The 19,306-nt window shown below is 31.9% G+C and overlaps 1 pseudogene across 1 annotated transcript; it reads left to right on the forward strand.

Annotated features, from left to right (window-relative positions):
- Positions 1 to 15,231: 15,231 nt before the first annotated feature.
- Positions 15,232 to 16,407, forward strand: LOC149579720 (enoyl-CoA delta isomerase 3 pseudogene; annotated as a pseudogene). Its single transcript, XR_016359673.1, has one exon. The product of XR_016359673.1 is annotated as an enoyl-CoA delta isomerase 3 pseudogene (transcript).
- Positions 16,408 to 19,306: the final 2,899 nt, after the last annotated feature.

Consider the following 19,306-nt stretch of genomic DNA (forward strand, 5'->3'; position numbering starts at 1 on the left):
TATCTCTATTAAGATTGGGTACATCTCTTTAGGACATCTTTGATATTTGTGCTTCTAGTACCTTCAAACCAGTGCTCTTAAGCACATATCTCTGATACCAATTTTTGGATTTCTTTAGAATAATTGAGAGGGTGGGTAAATTAGTTATTCGAGGTCCAGATGTACACATAAAACTTTTTCTCCCAGCTTATTGAACCCATTAAACATTCATACTCATGCATGCATGCATAAGATAATGTAGTTACTTAAAAAATTGTAGCCTACTGTCAAATCAACTTTCAAAAATCTAAAGCATGGAAAATAACAAATTCATCAACACACTTGACACAATGATTTACATGGAATCCCAATTTGAGAAAAACCACAAGTAATATGCTACTCTTTTCACTCTTCTAAAGTGATGCCCTATGAAAGGCCAACCCTATTACAATACACACTATTAGGTGTGACCCGGTTAAAATATTTCAATCACCCTATTAGGAGTGAGCCTTGTTATAGGACTTTAGGTTATTCACTTGGAATGCCACTTAGTTAAAGTATTTTCAAATGATTGTTAGGTCAACCTTAATCCAAAGGAATTACCCTAGACTGATACAATTTTTAGAGAGTAATAATAGAGCTTTGATATGATACAACTTAAAACTTCTCTTGAAAATTTTAGATCATTTTTTAGTCCTCAATCATGCTTGGCCTTCATACATAATAGTTTTGATAGCCTGTTCACCCTTTAAGCATATATCTTCTTAAGCCTTCTTGCTTAGCACACTAATGCAGTCACCTTTTAGGTCACCTAATGAAGCAGAGTTCTTGACTTCCTATCTTCCTTGTATTTCTACATCCAATTCTCCTCTCTCTTCCATAATTTGCCTCATAACCAGCCATTCCTATAAATAGGAAATTAAGATACTTTTCCACTCATTTTTCATCATCAATTTTCAGGTTTAGATAGATTAGGTAGGCTACAATGTATCTACCCCATATTCCATCTTTCTTCTAAAAACTTGTCCTAGAATCCTCTTTGAATTCACCTAAAAATGGTTTATCTTGAATTTTGTTTCACTAGCTGATCAACCTTATCTTCCACTTTGTTCACAAACTTCAAGAAAATAAACTTGTTGGCTCGGTTTCATCAAATTCATGACCTTTCAAATAGTGCAGTAGCTCAGCATTATCAATCTTTTGATGCTCAACACATACTATGTTGCTCAACATCCACTATAATATCACTTAGTATCAAATAAAGTTTACTAGCTCTCAGCATCCATTAAACTTTACTCGGCATCCATTGTTCTCCTTGACATAGACTAAAATTTTCTTTTACTCAGCTCCAACCGACTTTCTGCTTGATTTGTACAAACTTTTCTTGGCACCTACTATCTATTTGGTTAAGCTTGGCAAACAAACTTTGTGTAACTTATTCCTCTAAAAAATTTAAGTGTAACCAACCTTTGTAACCTTAAGTAGATTATCAATACATCATGTCATCACTATCTTAACTAATCCTTCTACTTCATTATATAATCATAACTCAACTGTTTCTCTAGGTCCTATTGTTATATCTTATTGATCAAATCCTCTTCATCATTTAACTAAGTGATAGTACTTGAACCTTATAAGAAATTGTCTGACCAGCAAATAGTAGGTTTGATATCAGTTAAAAAATAATGATTGAAACACAGTCTTCTTCAACAATATCCCTCTTTCAATAATCTCTTTCAGTAGTGATCTTTTCAATCAGATCTTAATAAAATGAATGCAATATCCTTCCTTTTACCAATTTTTCACTTTTCAATCACCATAAACACTTTGTATGATGCCTCATTCAGTAACAGACTTCCTTCCACTCAATTCAACATTAATGCTTAGTAGAGTCATTCATAGTTCAATGTCCACATAATGTTTCAATGTATCCCAACCTTGCTCACTAGGGTCTTGCAACCTAACCTACCTTTATAATGTCTTGAGTTTTCTACAATAACTCAGTGATCCTCTTTGCATCTTAAATGTTGATATGGATCTTTCATTCTAGCTAGCTAGAACTGATGTGAGATGTCTGCTTCAAAGTCTTAGCTCTAGCCATTCCTTTGGGAGATCAAGTTGAAATGCTTTTCTCACCCAATTATTTAGTGATATTTACTTCAAGACTTAGACCTGCATTCTTAGAACATTTTAGAATCCACTTCTACCTCATCATCTTTCTGATATTGTCATCTTTGGCTTTCTTTTCATCATCAATCCTTTTAGTGTTCATACAGTTCTTGGCAAGGTGTCCAAGTTTTGTACAAATAAAATAATTTAGAGTGGTGTGTCTTGTCCTCATGTGATGTCTCACACATTTTTCTCCAATGTCTCCAAATTCTCCACAATAGTAGCATCTACACCAAGTGTTGTAGTCCCAACCAAGTATATCTTTCATAATCTCTTTTATTAGTTTCAGTATCTTGGTTTTTCATTCAAAATATTTACATCCATACTTCTTGAACTTGTGACATTTACCTTCAAGTTTAGGTTTATCTTTGCATTCACTTGCTCTATGATCATGTTTATTGCAATTGTAACACTTTCCATTGAATTTTGTTTTACCATTACTCCAACATTTGTTTGATTTATGACCTAACTTAACACAATGATTGCACGTAGGCCTTTGATTCTTTTGAGATAATTACTTGGATGATTCACCTTCTTCTATGTATCCTATTCTTGCTTTGCCTTTCTATCTGTATTGACTTTGCTCATTAAACTGATTCACATCTTCTTGAGATTTCATCATCCTCTCATTGGTTTACTTTTCAATGTTGAGATTATTTTACAATCTTTCATTCTTTGATCTTAGATTCATGATTTCTTCATTAGCATTAGTGAGTTAATCAATGAAGTCTTCCTATTGAAGGGATAGATGTAGAATTTCATTGTTCTTTCCTTGTATCTCTTCTTTGGCTTTGTCTTTTTCTTCCATGACTTCACACAATCTTACTAACTCAATTTTTTGTCCCCTTTCCATCCTTTTGACTTCTTCTTAAAGATCAAAGTTTATTTATAATATATCTTTGATTGCTTTATCAACTTCATCTCAATTTCTTTCTAGATAGATGTCTTCAATTCTTTCTTCAATGTAGAGATTATCATTTACTTGTACTACAAGATCTTTTTGTCTTTCCAACGATTGAGAAAGCTACTCATTTTCTTTCTTTATTTTCCTAATAGCCAATTCAAAATCAAATTTTTAATTGTCAATAGCCTTATCTAGCTCATATACGTCCATTACCTCTAATCTTTTTCTCAAGTTGCTAAGATTTTTCTTTGGGAACCATAAAGCTTTGATACCAAATTTTGGAAATATAGGATAGGCTAGGTTACTGAGAGGGGAGGGATGAATCAGAAACCAATAAAACTTAACACTATTTGACTAATTAATCCTTCATATATATTTTAATCTAATTGCATGCATGAAAAATTGAAAGCATTAAAACATTCATAAGACTTTGACATGCGATATGGTGACCTAGAAACCTTCCAAATAGAAAGTAAAACTAGGTTGGGGATGATACCCACAACCTTTAGTATTGCAATATAAATTTAACTTGTTAAGGCTTACAATTGATCATGTTTAAGGATCTTCCCTATTAGGAGCAATAAGGACTGCTAGGTCTAGCTTTTTAAAGGATTTACAAAACACATAGTGAAGTATGCACTTGGTAAAGAGATTTGCAAAACATTATTAAGTCTACCTTGTGAAAGGATTTAATTGTTCCACCTATTAGGATGAACCAGTGGCTGATCTCTGATCTGTAACTCTAATTTTTTGGTTGATATTCCTTGGAAGTGTAATGATCACCTTGTCGTGATAGATAAATTTTTTTTATCCCTTATACTACTTGTAGCCTTCTTAATTTGTACTTCTTCTCATATGATTTCTTTTTTTCTTACATTCTCTTCTTTGGATGTGATACAATATATTACATATATTTCCATCTAAACTACAACTTAACAAAGTTGGCTACAATACAAGTTTCACCAAAATACTCAATGAGGGTCTAATACTTGGTAACCATTGTCAATTCTTGGCATCGTCATGCACTCAGTAGATGTAGAATCTCCGCTCATACTAATCACTTCCAAGTTGTTTGAACTCGGTCAGCACTAGTGACTCAATGAACACTATGAAGCTTGACATATAAACTAAATCACTTGGTTGACACTAACAATGTGAGCTCGGTATAAGTTGAATCACTTGGCTATCACTTCCTTGCTCAGTCGACACTAGATTCATATCACTAACACTATGAACATGGTAGACACTAAAGACCATAGTTAATATTGTCCAACTTGGTTAACACTATAAAGGTCATTTTGTACTATTACTCATCAACTCGGTAGATACTGATTCTGGAACTTGGTAGCAACTATAGAACTTGGTTAACACTGTAAACTACAAGATAAGCTCGGTAGTTGCTAACCATTTGGCTAAGTGTGAGCCACTAATAAACAAACTTAACCATAATGTCAACACATATATCATCACCAACATACTTCAAATTTAGATGGAAAAACATTTATTTCTAGTTATTTTTGTTGCCGGAACTATAACCCCTAATTTGTTGGATTTTTTACGCTGTCAAAAAAGGTCATTGAAAAATTATAAAAAAATAATTTAATTTTTAATTCAAAAAAAGAATAACAACCATAAACTACATTCTTGTATACGCATTTCATCAGTTTACACCAGCTTAAAATTCAAACCAAAAATATAACTTTTACATTGTTGAAACTTAACACTTTTTTTGATGTTAGTCTTGTCCTTCGTAAAAGGGTGACACATTATTATACTTTTACCCTTGGATTTTAGTTTATGCTTAGTAATTATATTTAATACTTAAGGAAGAAGAAGAATTTTTTGTATTGTAGTGCATCATATCTAAGAATTGATAAAAGTTAAAAAGAATGAGTATGTCTAGACATCAGAGTGAAGAAGGAAAGAGATGACACATGGTAGAAAATTAGTATAGAGGACCAGATAATGGTTTTTTAATGTTTGTGGAACTAAATTGGATTTTATTTAGCTAGGTTGTACAAACTATAGATTATTTTTTAGATGTATTCTCTAACAATTGTGATAGTAAAATCCCTCATGGTATGGCCCTAATAGGTCTATTCTAAAATCCTCTAACCTGGTCACATTATCAAAAGAGTCTTCCAAATCCTCTAACAATTTAACTCCTTGTAGGTTTTCAACTTTAACAAGCCTCAAGGAATATCCCTTAACCAAGTAGCATTTAATAGTGCTTTTGCAACCCTTAACCAACAAATCTCTATGTAGGGTGCACAACTAATAATGGATATAGGGTTTGAGCCAAAAATGATGGAAGATAAAATCCAAAAGGGTTGTCACTTGATTATTTCTTTACATCTAACATTTTAATGTTTAATATGTTTATAAACTATTGACTAAAGCTATGCCATCAAGAAGTGTCATGTACTAGAGAAATCAGTAGGGGATCATTAAAAAGGGAGTGTATGGTTAAATTATAAGAATTGATAAGATAAATAAGACAACTCAAAAAGGTACTAAGATGGAATAAAGAGAAAAAAGAGAAAATGAAGATAGATCACCTAGATACATTGACAATACCTAATGATAACTATTAATATGGGTATTAAATATTTTATTTTCCATTATACCCATACATCTAATTCAATTAATAGATATAAGAAACATAAATTTATGATAGAGGGAAGGAAAATAAGAGAACTCTAAGGAAAAAAGTAACAAATAATGTGTGTGTATGTGTGTGAGAGAGAGAGAGAGACATGGACGACAAGAAGATGGGGGAAAAGACAAATAGGAAAATAATAGATAAGAATAAACAAGAGAGACTAGATATCAATGTTGGTATAAAATGGTACTAAGGGAAGGGGGTTTAATCATTATAAAATATAAACTAATAATTAAATATTTCCTATCAAACCATTTCACCAAATTCTTGTCAAATAATTATTGTAATAAAATTAACTTAATCCACCAATTAATAATAGAAGCATAACACATAACGTCATTTTTGTATAGTAGAAACCCTTGTTAAAATTAAAAAACCATAGTGGGGATGATACCCACAAGACTTTCACTACAATTAAAAAAAATTCTTGTAGGGAGCTAACATATGCCCTTTCTAAGGGTTCACCCTATTAAGAGATTTTTGTACAAAGTTAGGAGTACAACAAGATTTTTTAGCATCTACGTCAAATAGTGGATTTAGAAACCTTCTGAGAGTCCACCGTATTAAAGGATTTATAATGTAAAGGCTAGTTGAGGTCTAACCAATTATGGGATTTACCTTGAAATTTTTTTTAGGCAATAATAGGTTGAATCATCTTTCTATAGCAAAGATTACCTCCCATATCTTTTCTGGGCTTACATCATTGTACTTCCTCTCTATTCAATATTTTATTCTCATGTAACTATCATGTACTTACCATTTCCTTGTCTATTGTTCCCATTTTCTCATTCATTAATCTATTATTTACAAATAGTTCTCCAAATGATTAAGTTATATCTTTCACTCCTAGTTCTTTAATCTTACAATGAATGTATAATCAAATATCTTCAATCAAAACAACTCCAAGAAGTATCATACCTAGGGCTCCTATCATTCCATTCTTGCTTGCCTTCAATGGATGTAGATTAAAAACTATTTAAGGATTCTTGATTACATCACTCATGATAGTAGTATCCACTTTGGTGCTCTATGAGTCATTGTGTATGAAAAGTTTCTAACTTCAAAACTCTTCGTAAAGATAATTTTAGCTTCACTAGTTGTTTTCTTCATCAATGAATGGATATCCTACAATAATCAAGTTTGCATATGTTGCCTTGATTTCTCTCCGCTATATTTTTCAAGCTTCTAGGGTTAGGGTTAAGTTGATGTGATGTCATGTCTGTATCTAAATTGTCTTTAAGGGACTTCTCTTCTCATCTATTCCATTGTGTACACCAAGGTGGGCATTTTAAAGAGGTCAAATACATTTGTTCATATTAGGGGATTAGTAAACGGAGGGTAAGTTTATGCATTTCCTAGATGAGAAGAAGTTTTTTTAAAATCCTAACACTTTGATCAAGTGTTCATGGTGAAGACACAATGCATCCAAGAAGAAAATTGTAGACATATTCAAAACAAATGGCAACAAAGAATATGAGGATCAAGGTTAAAGACAATATGTAGATCATGAGAATGAGCTACAAGAAGGATCAATTGAATTTGAATGCAAGAGAAGAAAACAAATTGTTAGAAATGGTGAAAGAACCATGTCAAAGGTGCTATGACTCTTGTTACAATAAAATTGACATCTTATATTTAATCTACACATTTATGGTGCAAAGTTCACAAGTCAAATGACTCAGAGACTAAATCTAGATTGTCAGATGAAGACCAAATCAACAGATGATTTTTTAAAGATGGAATTATAAGTATTCAATGATGAATCTACTCAGCTATTAGATCTTCAAAAATCCATGCTTGTCATTATGTCACTATGGAGAGTTGTGTGAAAGATAATCATAGTGACAAAACAACAGAACATTGTGTGTTCTTGTGGACCATTGTTACAAGCTATAGTTAGTTTTGCACCAAAAGATTGACCTCTTAATTCTAGATACAACAACTAGACTTATAGAACATAGGCAGAAATTAAGCCATGTCATGAATCCTGAAGGTGAGCATTGATAGTTAGTCCAACAATCCCCCCTTAGCATTACTTGAGGAGATTCAAACCTGTGATCAAGCTCTAATAGCACTTGTTACAAGATGGAGTTACTTTTGCACCAAAAAGTTGACTTGTTAATGCCTGATACAACCACTAGAATTATAGAACATAGGAGGTGGTTAAGCCATGTCACAAATCCAAAAAGGGAATGTTGAAAATTAGTCCAATAGAAATTTCCTTTTATGGCTAGTACAGTGTCAGACAAGGTGATAAGTGTATTTATTTGATTGGTTCTATACAAGCTAGAGTTAGGGTTATGAAGAGATTCTTTTTAATGTCAATCTCCATATCAATCTATGCTTGTTGTTATGTCGCTATAGAAATTTGATTGATTATTAATTATAGTGACATAACAATAGAACGATGTGTGTCATCATGGGTCCATTATATTCCACAAAGTGCCACAAAGAAAAGTAGTCCAATGTCAGATTCTACAAGTAATGCAATAGTGCCACTTGTCTGCCATGATGTGCATAGTTGGATAGCAAACCCACATAACAAAGTAAACAAAGGGTTAAGATCCTTTATTGCCATTGTTAGACCAAAATAGATCAACACTCATCTTTATGTCACTATAAAAAGTTGCACGAAGAATAAGCATAGCGACATAATGAAAATTTGATGCATGTACATGAAGGGACGCACATAGGAAAATGCAAAGGAAGAAACAAAAAGGTTTATAAGGTTTTAATCATGATCATTGGTTGATGATCGATGGTTAGAATTCAAAACTATAGCGATCATTGGAATATGACTTATATGGATTTGGTACAGATGAGATTACTACAGATCAGAGGAGAATGTGAACCATTTTGAAGAATTCTAATCATTTATGCTATATCTTCGTGATGTATTGAACTGTAGCTATTGACTTTTAGATTTTGAGTGAGAATCAATGAATTAGATGAAATGAAGGATTTGTATGATGATGGTAGTTAGGTAATGTGATTGTTCTAATTCCATTTAGGACTAGCATGCTTAGGTTTCTTTCATTGTCTCTTTCAATCAAGCTAACCTTTCATTTTAGAACAATGTCTATGAGATTGTAGGATAGATGTATTTGAAGCTAATGATATCTTACTAGATTCCATTTTAGTGTCTAGAGTTATCTGTCAAGGTTGATTCCATTTCATCTTTCATATGTATCTCTCCTCTATCTCTAGATTGCATTTCAGTAGGACTAATTTGTAGTTAGAATTAGGATTAGATGTTAGAAGAACTTCAAGGTAGCTTGTTATATTAATTCCATTGGGTGTTATAGGTTGCCCAAATATTTTCTGCCTAAGATGTTTTTAGTTATGAGCATCCTGATTTATTCTCTTCTTCTCTTAGGTTAAGAGTGTAGCCCCTATCCCAATGATCTATCAAAAATATAATTCATTGCATGTATTGCATATAAGAGAGTTGTAGCTTAGAATTCAAAAGGTAATGATATAATACATACACTAGCCCATTTTTTGGTAACATCCTTTTGTTTCCTCACATTCTAGGAATCTAGAGTCAAGGTAAAGCCAAGTTAACGAGAGGGACAAACCGTCAACCAACAACATAGTAACAATCATGATGTTCGTAACATATAGCTTGTCAGGAGTGTTTTTATATACCAATATGCCAAATCAACTCATTTTTCCCTTGCTTATTCACAAAAGTAGTCATTGCACCTCTTCTAATAGTAACTAATATTTTTCTATTGGTTATTACTATTAGCCATTATAACATTTCCCTTGTACTAGTTAAAGTGCTAACCTTTCAATGCTTCTACTTCATAATCTCTCTTAAACCCAAAAATTTATCTAACTATGGTCTAGTCATTACATTACATCTTTCTATGCACATTTTAGATATTTTTCCATACCTTTATAAGATAAATAAATGATATATCTTTAAATATTTTCCTAAGAAAATTCTTGAACTAGTTCGAGATGAAGAATCCATCATACCTGAGGTTGATAGCTCTAGATTCTCTATCTTCACTCCTTCATTTCTATCTTCCATATTTTTCTAGGTCTTTCTAATTTGATGTATCACTATTCCCACATAATTCTAGTTCTCTTCCCTTTGCTAATCTCTAAAAATTTTGGTGATTAGATTTTGAACCAACAATCTCTTTCCAAGTGTCCAATCTTTAGAAAAAAATAAAACATGGCATACCAATTGACTTACAAGGTCTTTATAACTGAGGAAGTGATAATATTATTGGTATACTTGATGAAAAGATTGTTTTTGTGTTGTTACATGAAAAGTTGATGAGGAATTGGTATATATTTGATGACAGGAAATATGTTATTGGTTATCATTGATGCCAACTAAATGACCAAGTGTTTTTAGCATGTTACTAGATAAGAGTTGAGGAAAATGATGAGTTGTAATAAAATATCCAGTGAACTATCAGTACCTTATATCATTTCAAAGAAGATTGTTTCAAAAAAGTACAATAGAATATATTATAATTCATTTTGATTGTTTGAGAGGAGACACTATTGCACCTTGATATGTTCTCAAAATATAATTTTTACAAAGAACTTTTTTAGCATTTATATAATGCACTTTTCTGAATTTATATGTGTTTGTATTATATTTAGATTGTTATGGTTCTATTTAATTTTTCCCATGGTTTTGTTTATTTTAAGATAGTACAAGTTTTTGGTTCTTTAAATTTTGTCGATAACATTTCTTGTAACAAGCAATTGATGCAATATTTATTCATCCCTTTAGACTTATTGGATTATTCATACTATGTCAAATTTATATAATTTTTCATTCATTTTGAAGATACACTCTTTTTTTCATCCTTAATTCTAACTATTATAAATAAAGTATTACCAATGTATATGTGTGTGTGTATTTGTGTCCCCTTATTATTCATCATACATTTAAGTTTAATATTTTGGAAAGTATGTTTTGTCATTTATCTTCGGACTATTTGGGATAGTAGAGTACAATTTTATTAATTTCACAACTCTTTGATAACTAGGATATCACATTTTTGTATTCACTTAAAAGTGTATAAAATAAATATATAATGTGTAGTTACACAAGAATCAATAACTTTTAAATATGTTCAAAAATACTTAATGAATATAAATATAATTACAAAGAATTTTATCATTTTTTGATCTACTCCAAATACACACCTTTCTTACCTTTTCTATTCAAACACAATATTATTCTATGAAAAAAGATTTCTAACCAAGACTATTAATATTTTGGTCCACATATATCAATGAAATCATTGCAAAACTCAAACAAACTTCTACTACAATTAGATTATGTAAATGATTTCTAACCAGCACTATTAATATTTTGATCCACATATATCTATAAAATCATTGCAAAACTCCAACAAACTTCTACTACAATAAGATTATATAAATGACTTAGATATTTTTACCTATTTTTAAGCACGCTACAATTTTTTGTTAGACAAATCTCCGAGCAAACCTTAAGATGTTTGGTCGTAATTCGTAGCATGCATCTGTCAAAGTCGTTGCATAAATCAAATTGTTCACTTCGTTCCACGTACTTGGGCAACTTCATCTATGAAGTAATTGCATCTATGAAATCGTTCTAGATACTTGAGGGACCGAGTTTCTCCTTCACCATTCGAATTGCCTGGCCCATAAAACACAGACTGCGAGAATATTAGGTGGACGAATTTTGCACGCCTCCATGGAGTAACAAGTTTAGAGAGCAGGAAACTTCAATCCTGCCAACCAGAAACTAGAAGCTCCCCTATTTAATTGGAACCTGTGCATCTTTGAAATTCCAAAGAAGAAGACTTGCATATTAGCAGCTCCTCCAATTTTGTAGGCGCTTGAAACCCTTCATAACTAACAATCGGAAAGAAAGAATCATTCATGGAAATATTTAATGTGAAAAAATTATACAGTTGAATTTAGTTAGTTATATCATGATATGATTTATTGTGGAAAATGTCTTCTGTTTATCAATTTATAATATAGGTTACAGAAATTTTTTTAATGAGTAGTTCACAAGACATAATTTTTCTTGAAGATTTTACAAATGAAATTACAAACAGAATAAATTTATTCATGAAGAAGTTTTGCTAATTAAATATATTAAGCATAATAATAATGGGTGACCTCCTACCTTGGCTCTATATTAATCTTAGTTCTATATTAATCAAAGATTAATTTGGAATCATTATTCATAAAATAGATCAATAAATTTGATTCAAATTCTCATAACAATATCAGATTTTTCATTCTAGTTGAAGAACATATTACCTATTACTTACAATCTAGATTGCTTAAGATTGCAAATTGCAGATGATCTAGGTCTTCGCTTTGTCCCCTTCATTCAGGTTGTAGTACATTTGAAAATCTACGACAACATGATTGAAACACTTTCAAATTCAATCACAAGCTTATAAAGTCCTACTTGGTATTTTGGGCCATGTATATATGTGTTTCCTTCTCTATAATTTTGGCAGTCACTGATAATTTACAAAGTAAAAGAGGATTTTTGAAAATATATAAATATGGCCACCTAAATATTTCTTTACTAAATTTACCATTTCCTTATCGATTGTTCCCATTTTCTCATCATTTGTCTATTGCTTATAAATAGTTTTCTAGATGATAAAGTTATATCTCTCACTCCTACTTCTTTAATATTATAGTGGATGTATTATCAAGCATCCTCAATCAACAACACTCCAAGAAGAATCATACCTAGGGCTCCTATCATGTCATTTTGGCTCGTCTTCAATTGACATATATTAAAAAATAGTTGGGGTTTTTCTATTACATTAATCATGATAGTAGTATCCACTTTCGTGCTCCATGAATCACTCTATATGCAAAATTTCTAACTTCAAAAATCTTCATAAAGATAATTTTAGCCTCACTATTTGTGTTCTTCCTCAATGAATGGATATAGTACAATTATCAAATTTGCATACTAACAACCATGATGTTTGTAAGATATAGCTTGTCAAGAGTATTTTTACATAGCAATGTGCCAAATCAACTCATTTTCCCCTCATCTATTCACAAAAGTTGTCATTGCACCTCTACCAATAGTAAATAACATTTTTCTATTGGTTACTACTATTAGCCATTATAACAGTTCTCTTTTAATGGATAAAGTGCTAACCTTTCAGTGCTACTACTTAGTAATCTCTCATAAGCCCAAAAATTTATCTCACTATGGTCTATTCATTACATTGCATCTTTCTATGCACATTTTACATGTTTTTCCATACCTGTAGGGGATCAATAAATGACATATCTTTAAATAACCCCACTACAAAAAGTCTTTAACTAGTTCAAGATAAAGAATCCATCATACCTAAGGTTGATAGCTCTTGATTCTCTATCTTGACTCCTTTTTTATCTTCCCTTTTTTTGGGATCTTGGTCATTTGATGTCTCATTATTACCACATAATTCTAGTTTTCTTCCCTTTGCTTATCTTTAAACAATTTGATGAGTAGGTTTTGAACCAACAATCTCTTTCCAAGTGTCCAATCTTAAGAAAAAATAAAACATGGCATACTGGTTGACTTACAAGGTCTCAATAACTGATGAAGTGATAATATTATTGGTATATTTGATGAAGCGATTGTTATTGTGATGTTACATCAAAAGTTGATAAGGAATTGGTATATATTTGATGATAGGAAATAAGTTATTGGCTATCATTGGTTCCAACTAAATGTCTAAGTGTTTTTAGCATGTTACTAGATTAAAATTGAGTAAAACAATGTGTTGTAATATGCGTTAAGTGTTTCTATCGAATAGGAAGATCAACCTATGAGTCATTATGCTATGACTATGATAGGACCTATTAATTTGAAGATCAAAGTAAGTTATTCTCAAGGAGATCAAGTTGGGTTACTAATAAAATATCCATTCATAAGCAGTTGATTGATTTGAATGTTACTTCAAATCAATGAACTATCGACACCTAATATCGTTTCAAAGAAGATTGTTTTAAAAAAAATTACAATAGAATATATATTATAATTCATTTTTTATTGTTTAAGAGGGGACACTATTGCACTTTGATATATTCTCAAAATAGAATTTTTACGATGAACTTTCTTCGCATTTATATACTGCACTTTGTTGAATTTATGTGTTTGTATTCTATTTAGATTGTGATCATTCTATTTCATTTTTTCTCATGGTTTTGTTTATTTTAAGATAGTACAAGTTTTTGGTTCTTTAAATATTGTCTATAGCATTTCTTGTAACAAGCAAGTGATGCAACATTTATTCATCCATTTATAATTATTGGATTATTCATACTATGTCAAATTTATGTAATTTTTCATTTAGTTTTAAGATACACTTTTTTTTGGTCCTTAATTCTATCCAGTATAAATAAAGTATTACCAATGTGTATGTGTGTGTATATTTGTATCCCCTTATTATTCATCATATATATATATATATATATATACATATATATATATATATATATATATATACATATATACATATATACATATATATATATATATATACATATACATATATACATATATACATATATACATATATATATATACATATACATATATACATATATACATATATATATATACATACATATATACATATATACATATATACATATATACATATATATATATACATATGTATATATATATATATATGTATATATGTATATATGTATATATATATATATGTATATATATATATATATATATATATATATATATATATAATTTATATATTTTGTAAAGTATGTTGTGTCATTTATCCTAGGACTATTTTGGATAGTACGGTACAATTTATTAATTATGAGAACTCTTTTATAACTAGAATACCACATTTTTGTATTCACTTAAAAGTGTATAAAATAAATATATAATGCGTTGTTACACAAGATTCAATAACTTTTAAATATGTTCAATATAATTAGAAAGAATTTTATCATTTCTTTTTTAAATAAAATAAATCTTATGAAAACTCTTCTACTACAAAATTTGTGTTTTCCTTTCTTCCCTTTTCTAGTAAAAAACAATACTATTGTACCAAAAACAAATATTTCTAACCAGAACTTTTAATAGTTTGATGCACATATATCTATAAAATCATTGCAAAACTCGAACAAACTTCTACTACAATTAGGTTAAGTAAATGACTTGGATATTTTGACCTCTTTTAAAGCACGCTACAATTTTTTTGTTAGAAAAATCTCCGAGCAAACCTTAAAATGTTTGGTCGTAATTCGTAGCATGCATCGGTCAAAGTCGTTGCATAAATCAAATTGTTCACTTCGTTCCAGGTACTTCGGCAACTTCATCTATGAAGTAATTGCATCTATCAAATCGTTCTAGATACTTGAGGGACCGACTTTCTCCTTCACCATTCGAATTGCCTGGCCCACAAAAAACACACTGCGAGAATATTAGGTGGACGGATTTTCCACGCCTCCATGGAGTAACAAGTTTAGAGAGCAGGAAACTTTAATCCTGCCAACCAGAAACTAGAAGCTCCCCTATTTAATTGGAACCTGTGCATCTCTCAAGAGTCATCCATTAAGTGCAATTTGAAAGAGCTTGAATATTTGTTTGCTTCAGAGAGAATAATTAAGGAAGAGAGAGAGAGAGAGGATGTGCAGCCTTGAGAAGCAAGGGAAGGTGTACGTACTGACGCTGGTGGGCGAGGATGAGGAGCACAGGCTGAACCCCACCACCTTCCACGCCATTGCGGAGGCACTGAAAGAGGTGGAGGAGTCCCCTGACGCAGCCGCCCTGGTGACGACAAATGAAGGAAAACACTTCTCCTGCGGCATCGACTTGAAATGGATCGCCGAGAGCCCACTGGAGCGCATTGACATCGTGCTGGAGGGGCTGGAGAAGATGCTGGCGGCCTTCATGAGGCTCAACGTCCCCACCGTCGCTGCCATCTGCGGTGGCGCCGTGGCGGGAGCTTTCATGCTCGCTCTCGCTCACGACTATCGTTTCATGACATCATCATCATCCCCTGAGCTCTACATGTTGGAGCTCGACATGGGCCTGCCCATCCCCACGAGTATGATGGCCCTGATCCGCAGCAAGCTCAGCTCCGCTGCCCTGCGCGACGTGGTGTTGGGGGCGAGCAAGCTGAAGGCGCAGACGGCGCTGGAGAAGGGGATCGTGGATGCCGTCTTCGAGGACCCGGTGGCGACTGTGGAGGCAGCGGTGAAGGAGGCGGAGAAACTGACGGGCAGGGGATGGGAGAGGGAGATATACCGCGGCTTCAGGCTCGCCGCCTTTCCCGGAGTCGTGGAGGCGCTCGACAACAACGTACCCTACCGCATACCGCCCTCCTTCAAGTTCTAATTACTCCAGTGATAATAATAATAGTCAGCTAACAGACAATGCCTCTCGATAAGTGATTACAAAGTAGGGTATTCTGCATTACTGGCCCACTTTTATTTCTGTTTCCATTTGTTTGATGAGAAATAAATGCTACACTTTTGAGCAGAAGAGCTATAGGAGAGCTTGAGTCCCTGTCTTTTGCAAGGTCTAAGAGTAGATTCTTGTTGATTCTTGTTGAGATTCCCATTAAACATGTCAGAAGTTGTAGGATGGACACGACACATACAAGATTTAAAGAGTTTTGTTGTAGTTGACTTTTTTTGAAAAATTTGTTGTAGTTTCTTCTAGTAACTTATGTTTTGCTTTTGTGCATCTTAGAAGATAATAGTTTACATTTTCTACATTAACTGCTAAGGCTTGAAGGGTATGTGAAAGATCATGGTGTGCCAAAAAGTGGCGATATGAAAAATCTTTAGTTCTGAAATATCTCAAACCATTTCAAAATTTATTCTAACTTTTTTTCCACTCACCTTAAATACTAAATGAAAACAATTAATATCTCTATAAGGTCTACTATATCTTTTGATACCAAACTTAAATGGTCAACTTTAAAAACATCCTTAAAATGTGCTTTTGGCCTGTTTTTATGTGATTTTTACTTCAAACATGTAGTTGACGACTTTTTTTTCACCAAAATTTGATGAAATAAAAAGGGTTTCTAAATAATGTTCTTATCTTTCCATAAATGTAAGGTTTGTCAAATTATGAGTTTAGTAAGTAATTATTACTTATTTTCTAATGGAGTTACATATAAAGTGCTGACTAACACATTACTTGAAAAACAACTATAACTTTCAAATGGTACAACATTTTTTAAAATCCAAAAGATGCATCACATTCTATGTTTCTTCTACTACAAGGAAAGAAAATGAAAAATTGAATCTTGTAGAGTTTTGAATTAGCTAAGGTGGTCAGACACGAAAGTTTTTTTATTCCAAAAATACTAAAGTCAAAAATTAATTATTAATAATTCATTTAGAATAAAAAAATCCAAAAATATGTGTCACATCCAAGCATGAGTCTACTACTTATATCTATAATATTATTAAAAAATATTATCATTTGATTTTGATTAAGGTGGTTAGACATACGTCTACTTCTCATTTTTGTTCTAAATTTTTTGTAATATTGCATTAAAATTCAAATTTTTGATGAATTAATTTTTAATTTTTTAGGATAAGTCCTAGTAGTTTAGAAACTAGATTCAATTTTTTAGAGATTCTTTTCTCTCATCTTCTTGATATAAAGTTAATAACGAGTAGAAAATTGCAAATCAAGTTGACATAACCTTGATTTTCTTATTTTTTATTGCCCCTTAAGAGCATAGTTTATTTTGACGATGATCCCACATATACCTTGGACAACAAAAATATCTCCTATAATGTACATAAAAATAGATGTGTTTATAAAGTGAAAATTTTAATGAACACTATGTACATATGTGTCATATATATGTACATATGCCACAAACCTACCACAACTAAATTAGAAACACAATCATAATCAACTGAATATATAGGATCATGAATGTTAATGTTAATGTCATCATCTTCAAACGGAGGATTTCTGATTATGTCCTTCAAATTTCAATGTGAAACATATCCACTTGCAATATTTTCATTAATATTCAAACGGTAATTACAATGTTCCTTGGAAATCCTAGTAGTGGTGCCCATCATCAATGTAGAATTTTGTCATAATTCATCAAGATACACATTCCATATAGGGCCCTCTACAATCTCAATGTCAAGATTAAACCATTTTCTTATAAAGTAGAGCTTCCATGCTATGTCCATTTCCTTTGGCACGTTAACTCCCCAACAACAAGGTCTTATAGAAAAGGTTGCATTGCCACATTAAGGCCAGGTTGTAAAAGCTTGCACAGTTGATGAACCCAAAAAATACCCACCCCTAATTAGGTATGTACAATGACATGAATATCATCACCTAAATACACTTCTTTGAGTGTCTTCCTCAACAACATAAGAATGTCCACCTTTTGTCCTCCTAGATTGAGGAGAGACACTAGAGATTGGGAAGTAATATCCATGTTGACACAATACCTATTTTCATTCTCGAGAAATTTGCAATCAATCACCATTTTATGGCATAAAAGATAAAGTAACCAAACTTATGAAGTGTCCCCTTTCTAATGTTTACATCATATTTGCATTCTCTAATCAGATTTTAAAATTAAACAAACAAAACTTTGAAAGATTATATAATTTCTCAAATAAACCCAAATTGGGTATGCCCAAAAGAGAAATGAAAAACTTCACAACTTCACATATTATTGATAAACCTAAAAGTAGACATATTTACAGTGTTTTTGCGAGCATAACAGCCTAAAAAATGACATTTCCAATTTTGTAAAGAGTTTACACAACAACTCCAAAATGGAGGACAAATACAATGCTCTTTGGGTCCCCAAAAATAACACAAAATAGCTCGAAAACACCATAAAATAATATAGCAATCTATCCCAAAAGTAAAATCATGATCCAAGACATATATTCAACTCTATTTTAATAGAAAAAAGGCTGCAATATAGTAGAAAACAAAATTCGTATTAAAAACTCAACCAAAAACACCTAATCCTTATAAGAAACACACTTGAAGACTCACAAATCTAAACTTTTCAGCACAAGGGAAAACTCTACAAGAGCTTGCACATGGAATAGCCTCAAACTCCCTTCCTTAGCCTTCCTTGAAAATTGTAAACTCCTATCTTTAGGTCTCCTCCACAGGTTTGGTAGCCTCTGAAGAACAGCAAAGCAATGAGCAAAAATCATGTTCTAAAATGAGCATGAAATGTCCCTAAACTCCTTCAAAGAGGGCATAACCCTAACTCATAACCAAGAATTGTGAATAAGATATATTTTAATAATATTTAACATTTATTAATCCATCGTCTTCCAAATATTAGCCCCGTGTCTTAAAAAATTTCTTTTGACCCTACCAGCCTTAGCAAAAACTATTAATTTTTAAATTATTTTGAAAAGGGGATATGAAAAGTCCTCCCTTCAAAATATTGCTTTTCCTCAAGCAGTGAAGGTTGGCATGCTCAATAATATGTGTTCCTTCCCAAGTGGCATCCTCCAATGGTAATCCTTTCTATTTGACCAAATGCTTTGTGATGCTCCTATTTCTCAATCTTTCTTCTCTTGTATCCAAAACCTCTTCTAGTATT

The sequence above is a fragment of the Cupressus sempervirens genome, chromosome 1 (assembly GCF_028749045.1).
Source record: "Cupressus sempervirens isolate cs-2001-9-10 chromosome 1, ASM2874904v1, whole genome shotgun sequence".
Classification (NCBI taxonomy): domain Eukaryota; kingdom Viridiplantae; phylum Streptophyta; class Pinopsida; order Cupressales; family Cupressaceae; genus Cupressus; species Cupressus sempervirens.